We start from the raw sequence: 8,342 nt of genomic DNA, 5'->3' as shown, positions 1-8,342 counted from the left end.
CTGAAACGTGTAAAAAACACATTTTGGGGAAAAAATTTTCCATAGGTTTTGTACACAATTTTTTTTGTGGGAAAACCCCATAGGCTTAATACATATGTACAAAGCCTATGGGATTTTCGGACTTAGAATTTTTTTGCACTCTTCCATAGGAATTGTACATGGGGTTAGGGTTATACAATTACACATCACGCTATGAATAAGAACTTGAAATCACATTTATTAACTATCAAGCAAATGTCAAACAAACCAAGTACAGGTAATCTTTAATTCTACAAAGTTACAAATCAATGTTAAATGACCCAAAGGAACATTTCTGATACCACGTTGAATGCAGGCATCTGATAATTTTTCTTTTTGTTGTACATTGACTTCAGGATTCCACAGTCTCCGATTTAATCACAAATGTTTAATCACAAATGTTTGTTATGTTCTTTGAAACTAATGTTCTTTGAAAGGTATGTTCTTTGAAAGTTATGTTCTTTGCGTCTAGTTAAGAATCTTATGTTCTTAGTTTTGACTAATTAAGGTAAAAAACAATTGTTTTGTAGATCATGCCTCTAATTAACAAACTAGCTTTTTGAAACAGCACTAATTAAGGTAAAAAACAATTGTTTTGTAGATCATATGTTCTTTGAAACAACACTAATTAAGGTAAAAAAACAAATGTTTTGTACATCATGCGTCTAGTTAAAAAAGTTGTTCTTTGAAACGTATGTTCTTTGAAACTTATGCTGTTTGAAAGTTATGTTCTTTGAAACTAATGTTCTTTGAAAGTTATGTTCTTTGAAACTAATGTTCTTTGAAAGTTATGTTCTTTGCGTCTAGTTAAGAAACTTATGTTCTTAGTTTTGACTAATTAAGGTAAAAAACGATTGGTTTGTAGATCATGCGTCTAATTAACAAACTTGCTTTTTGAAACAGCACTAATTAAGGTAAAAAACAATTGTTTTTTTACCTAATGAGCGTTGTTTCAAAGAACATAAGTTTCTTAATGTCAAGTCACAACACCCTGTGGGGAAAGGGTTTCAAGCATTACACTGTGGTTTAAACACCAAAGAACACAATGTCCGGTTTCACAACACCCTGTGGAAAAAAGGTTTCAAGCATTACACTATAGTTTAAACACCAAAGAACACAATGTCCGGTTTCACAACACCCTGTGGGGAAAAGGTTTCAAGCATTACACTGTGGTTTAAACACTACAGAACACAATGTCAGGTTTCACAACACCCTGTGGGCAAAAAGTTTCCAGTATTATACTATGGTCTAAACACTAAAGAACACAATCAGGTTCCACAACACCCTGTGGGGAAAGGGTATCAAGCATTACACTATGGCTTAAACACTAAAGGACACAATGTCTGGTTTCACAACACCCTGTGGGTAAAAGGTTTCAAGCATTACACTGTGGTTTAAACACTAAAGAACACAATGTCAGGTTTCACAACACCCTGTGGGGAAAAGGTTTCAAGCATTACACTATGGTTTACTTTAAACACTAAAGAATACAATGTTCAGTTTCACAACAGCCTGTGGGGAAAAGGATATCAAGCATTACACTGACGTTTTTGCTTAATCAACTGTGGAGTGTTAGTGTTACTTGTTGTTTACAGCAACAGTTCTTGGTTGTCCCTGAGCAGAGCATGGATGCCTCGGATTCTTCTTGTTTGGATGGTTGGGCGGCTGACAAGTTCTCGATCAGGTTCTGGATCCTCTTCTGGATCCTCCTCTTCACTAGACTCATGTTCACCGTCATTCTGCTCCTCGTCGTTTTCCTCGCCTTGCTGAGCTGTGCACAGTGTGGCGTGAGTAGTTGATAGCCTGTGCCTGAAATCTTGTGGCACAACCCACATGCCGAAAAATGGGTAGTCGTGATGATCTTCTGGCCGGTTGTCCAGGAGGCCGGAGTCCTTCAGCTTCACGCACTTGGCTCCAACGTTAATTCCTGGGGGTTTAGAATAAATAGAAAACATTTATAAGTTTTATATGTTTGAAACCATAACATGATATATAGAGCTTAAATGTCCATTAACATCAAATATATATGAAATACATGTAATATATCCTTCTTTAGGATCTTAATAATTCTTACTAACCTCGGCGTTCTCTGTAATCCTTCCATGATAGAAATGGGTGCCAAGAGTCCCCCTGGTGGCGCCTCTGCCGCTCCCTATGACAGAGTAGTGTCAGACAGACAAACAAGTCGTATCCTTCGCCGTCTCCTTCCTCGTCTTCCGACAACGCCTTCGCTATTTCGAGCGCCATCTGTGTGTCCACATCTGATGGTTTGAGGCTTCTGAGACTAGGCATCTGCCTGACTGTTGTTTTGCACGATGCTACGTCTTCTACGACATGTGTAATTCTTCTTTCCATGGTGTTGCCTTCCACACGGGTGAATCTGGAATAGAAAAGTAAATAAGATTGTAATGAATGACAACATAATTTTGCGCCAGAAATGTTACATTAATCCAATTTTGTTGAAGTGATATAACTGTTTCTTATGAATTTCACAATTATTATAACTTGTTGAATTGTTCTTTTGTTACTGTTATACCAATAATAAAGATATGACTTACCGACTTCCTCTGGTTGTCTGGAAGATGGGGGTCATTTGATGGAATGCCGTTATGTTGTTTTCGGTCACGAAGGCACGTGCTACTTCTGGGGGACTGTAAAATAAAAGAAAATAAGCATTAGAAAATGGAAAGAACATTAAGTGATAAACAAAATTAACTGTAGAGTAATTGTTTATTGCCAACGAAACAATAAGAAAAAAAATAATTACCTTTGGTTTGTCGTAGCTACAATGCTCTTGAAGATGGCACCTATCAAGGCTGCAGGTCCCTTCTTTTCTCTCTTCAGCATTAGCATCCGCGACAGCTCAATCTCATCTATCGCTCTCTGTGTGCTTCCCATGATGTTCTGGTTGGCGGCAGAGTATGTGGCTTGGATGAAAGTAGCCTCACCTGCCCAGCTACACCCCACTCGAAGCATAAGTTGAAACAGAAACTTGATCCTGGATTCAGCTGATGCGCCACACTCTATGCAATCTGCAATACAGAAAGATGAAGTTATCATTTGATAAAGATTGTGTTCTATTTGGTTAATAAAAATTTATGTTTGCAATAAATCTGAATTATATATATTACTATCAAATTTTTATGTAGTATATATTTGTTACAATATATTAATTTGTAGCAGAGATTGAACCAAAAAAATTAATCATTCTGTAAGAATAGTATAAATGGATTATAATCAAATAAAACACATTACATGTTGTATATATTGAATAAAACTAGCTATAAGCAAGGTAAATTGATAATTTACTTACATCGGTCCATGTTCTCGATAGCCCACTCGATGGGCCATGAATCAACCGCCAAATGGGTTGCCACCGTTTTGGCTAGCGTCTTCGCCGCATTTGGGTGTCTCAGGCTGTGATTAACATGGTTCATGGTCCAGCTTCTTGGGTTCCCATCTGAGTCCCCTATTGTGGAGCCTAGGGCTTCTTTCAGCAGTGAATAGTCCAAGCGCTGGACTGCTCCGTCCATGAAGTACGTCACGTAGGCTAGAGCAGCTGCCCTTTTGTTGATGCATGTCTCGTCTCTTGCGCTGGCATCTGTTAAGTTCGCTACGTGCTCCAGGATCATCGGGTCAATTGGGTCAGTCAACACTAGAACCTCCCTGCGGATCCACATTTGGATGAGGGCTCTTGGGTCGATATTGGTGAAACGGTCTTTGAGCACCACCTGGATTGGAAAAAAATGTTTAAAGAATTGTCTCAAATAGCAATAACATTTATTATCATCGAAAGGTAGCAATACAACTAAATATTATATACCGGTAAATTGAAATAATTTCATACTTTCTCTACGACCAATTATATGTATTACTATTGAAATGTATAAAACCAAATATTTCTTAATAGTAACATTGCACAGTGGAAGATGTTTTATAATGAACTCACCTCTATTCTCATCCGTGTGCCCTCGAGTTGCACTGCCCGAACCGATCCCTTCATGGAGGCCTGGAGAAGACTTAATCGTTGGTCAAGCTGATGGTATGGATGCTCTCCTCCTGAGATAACCGTTGCCAGAAGAAGTCCTCTTGTGTTCTTCCCTTGGCGGAGACTTGGTGGTCGGGAATGCATCAAGACCGGGTGATAACATCTTATTTCCTGAATCATGTTACACTGTGTGGCAGCTTTCGTCTGGAATTTGAAAAAAAAAAAAAAAAAAACATGAAAATGTTATACACTAACTGCAATGGAGCAAAAAACAAATGAATTTCTTTAGGGGATAATTTGACGTCTTCAGGACGTGTCTCAGTCTGACCATCGGTTCCTGATGCCTAATACAGCAGCTGATGTACTCTAGTATGGGGACTGTTGTATTATATCCCCCACCTTGACTGTTCAGTCAGTGCTTCTGATAATTGGGTCCAACAATCAATTTACCTATTGATTTTTATCAACATTTGTGTTCACAGCCTACTCCTGACAATTTTGGTGCCATATGCAAATCTTCTGCATACCATTATTAAGTTAGGATGTAGCCTACTAATTTATATCAAAAGACATGACAAGGTGTATTATACAGATGAATCTTTAACTTGTCAAGTTTGGTCTACTATACCATGAGGTGTGCACCTGTTACCTAGTTTTTCACAATGTAATCAGTTCATACCGTATCTGCGATCATAGGTAGATTTTCTGTTGCATGTTTTGTCTTCACATACATTTATGTTGGTCATGCTGGAATGCTGTACTTAAGCTTGCTTTTTTAAGTCCCAAGAAATAGTATTTCTTAATCCCTGTACTTGTTCAGATGAGTGAAGTAGGAATTTGTGATCTCCGACACTGAATGACCAGTTTATTCTTCATGCCACACACGCAGTGCATGGGATGGAGCATCTTTTCCTGGTGAAGCAAATGTTATGAAGATATGACAAAGTTTTCTTGAGGAAAAAATAACCTGTTGTCGACAATTTTGGAAGGAGGAGGGTTTTCTGCATGTCGACAAAATACACATGAAAGGTTTTGCCATTGGACATGATATTTATGCGTTCAGCTCCTCTTTCTCTTTGTTGAAGGGCAATATGTGTTGTATGGTTATTGCATGTATCACACTTGCTGGGTGTACAATCGTGGTCCATTCTAGATGCATTATTTTGTGTAATGATCGTGTTGATTAAGAGTAATGTTGTCATCTTCACTCGCTATAACTCATTCCTATCATGAGGCGCTAGGTCACAGAAGTTAGTACAGGCACTACTTGGGCATCTTCATGACGGGGTCAAACTAAATCTTCATGATGTGTCCTACTCCGGTCACAGGGAGCTAGTTCCTCTGCTTCCACATGTGTATTAACAGTACTGTTGTCATCTTTTCTTCCTCACTCATGATTGGTAACTTGGTATGATTCTAATCCTGCAATCATGAAGTTAAATGTGAGTTCCTCTTGATGTCGATGGTTGCAGCCCTACACAAGACAGCAGAGAACAAACCTGTTTCTGTTCTGCCCGATGCAGCTGTCAGAGTAAAGGCTGGCCATTCCTGCCTCAGTGCACATTGATGCTGTAGAACTCTTTTCATTCTAAGTGACTCCTACCTTCGTCAACTAGAAAGTTTACATGAAAATGAATAAAAAAGGCATAAATTCCAATGACAATGAAAATACTAATGAGAATAATTATATGAATAATGACAATAATAATAATGACAATGATGATAATGATAAAGATAATGATAATAATGAGGATAATTATGATAATGATGACAATAATGATAATTAGTGATAGTAATAATCGTCATAAAAATGATAATGATAATAACTATAATATAAGTAAATAACAGGTTCCATTTGGCCCACATTTCTGGTCATCATCAACAGGAGCAATGTTCTCATCTTCATCCGGTTCTTCCCATGGGATGCTGAATGTTATTGTTATTCATTTCAAAATTTATAAGCAAACATCTGACAGTTGTTTTTATAGCAGACTGCATTTATACAATGCCTACCTAAGAATTACTTACAGCATTATGAAAACATTAAAGAAATTACCATCGACCCTTACATGTAATAGTATGCCAAGAGAGTATATCTTTGCCGATTCTATCTGGAATGTGTGGTGGCTCCTAAAAGAGCCTTTTTTACATGTTCAACTCTACGAATTGAACGTGATGGAGACGGGGATGCTCATGGTGAGCGTCACCCCGGTGTTGCAGAAGGTTAGGTCCGCCACTCCACGGCGGACCGTGACGAGGAACGTCCGTTCCGTTCCTCCTGTAAAGGCAGGAAAGGAAAAGGCGCCAAACAAAAAAAAAAAAAACCTTCCCCTCCTTCATCCTGTAGGGGCTGAGGTCCAATAGAGCGCATAATGAAAACATTAAAGAAACTACCATCGACCCTTACACGTAATAGTCTGCTAAGAGATTATATCTTTGTCGATTCTTTCTTGAAAGTGTGGTAGCTCTTAAAAGAGCCTTTTTTGGGCACGTTCAACTCTACGAATTGAACGTGATTGACACGGGGATGCTCATGGTGAGCGTCACCCCTCCAGAAATGGTTACTTCAGTCACCCCCCGGTGGACCGTCACGAAGAATGACCGCCGTTCTTCCTCGGGTGGCGGCATCTCCCGCGCCGGTGAAGGCGGCGATCCTCGTTTAGGGTGTTCCTCCTTTATGGCCACGTTCATTTTGTAGGGAAAGGAATGATGTTTAAACCGTTCAACTCTACGAATTTAACGTGATTGACACGGGGGTGCTCATGGTGAGCGTCACCCCTCCAGATATGGTTACTTCAGCCACCCCCAGGTGGACTGTCACGAAGAATGACCGCCGTTCTTCCTCGGTTGGCGGTGGCGGTGGCGGTGGTGGTGTCGGCATCTCCCGCGCCGGCGGAGGCGGCGATCCTCGCTTAGGGTGTTCCTCCTTTATGGCCACGTTCATTTTGTAGGGAAAGGAATGATGTTTAAACCTGCCAGTGCCGCCTCTATTTATAGCCCTCTTGAAATAACTGGAAATAAGTCTCGATGAGAGGATCACGGTAAAGGCAGGAAAGGAAAAGATGCCAAACAGTAAAAAAAACCTTCCCCTCCTTCATCCTGTAGGGGCTGAGGTCCACTAGAGCGCATAATGAAAACATTAAAGAAACTACCATCGACCCTTACACGTAATAGTCTGCTAAGAGATTATATCTTTGTCGATTCTTTCTTGAAAGTGTGGTAGCTCTTAAAAGAGCCTTTTTTTGGGCACGTTCAACTCTACGAATTGAACGTGATTGACACGGGGGTGCTCATGGTGAGCGTCACCCCTCCAGAAATGGTTACTTCAGTCACCCCCCGGTGGACCGTCACGAAGAATGACCGCCGTTCTTCCTCGGTTGGCGGCATCTCCCACGCCGGTGAAGGCGGTGATCCTCGTTTAGGGTGTTCCTCCTTTATGGCCACGTTCATTTTGTAGGGAAAGGAATGACGTTTAAACCGTTCAACTCTACGAATTTAACGTGATTGACACGGGGGTGCTCATGGTGAGCGCCACCCCTCCAGATATGGTTACTTCAGTCACCCCCGGTGGACCGTCACGAAGAATGACCGCCGTTCTTCCTCGGGTGGCGGTGGCGGTGGTGGTGTCCGCATCTCCCGCGCCGGCGGAGGCGGCGATCCTCGCTCACGGTGTTCCTCCTTTATGGCCACGTTCATTTTGTAGGGAAAGGAATGATGTTTAAACCTGCCAGTGCCGCCTCTATTTATAGCCCTCTTGAAATAACTGGAAATAAGTCTCAACGAGAGCATCGCGGTAAAGGCAGGAAAGGAAAAGGCGCCAAACAAACAAAAAAAAAACTTCCACTCCTTCATCCTGTAGGGGCTGAGGTCCACTAGAGCGCATAATGAAAACATTAAAGAAACTACCATCGACCCTTACACGTAATAGTCTGCTAAGAGATTATATCTTTGTCGATTATATCTTGAAAGTGTGGTAGCTCTTAAAAGAGCCTTTTTTGGGCACGTTCAACTCTACGAATTGAACGTAATTGACACGGGGGTGCTCATGGTGAGCGTCACCCCTCCAGAAATGGTTACTTCAGTCACCCCCCGGTGGACCGTCACGAAGAATGACCGCCGTTCTTCCTCGGGTGGCGGCATCTCCCGCGCCGGTGGAGGCGGTGATCCTCGTTTAGGGTGTTCCTCCTTTATGGCCACGTTCATTTTGTAGGGAAAGGAATGATGTTTAAACCTGCCAGTGCCGCCTCTATTTATAGCCCTTCTTGAACTAACTGGAAATAAGTCTGGACGAGAGGAACGCGGTAAAGGCAGGAAACGAAAAGGCGCCAAACAAAAA

The sequence above is a fragment of the Diadema antillarum genome, unplaced genomic scaffold, assembly GCF_040938485.1.
Source record: "Diadema antillarum isolate AM-2024a unplaced genomic scaffold, OU_Dant_1.0 seq00001111_RagTag, whole genome shotgun sequence".
In the NCBI taxonomy this organism is placed as follows: domain Eukaryota; kingdom Metazoa; phylum Echinodermata; class Echinoidea; order Diadematoida; family Diadematidae; genus Diadema; species Diadema antillarum.
Note: the sequence above shows the minus strand (reverse complement) of the source record.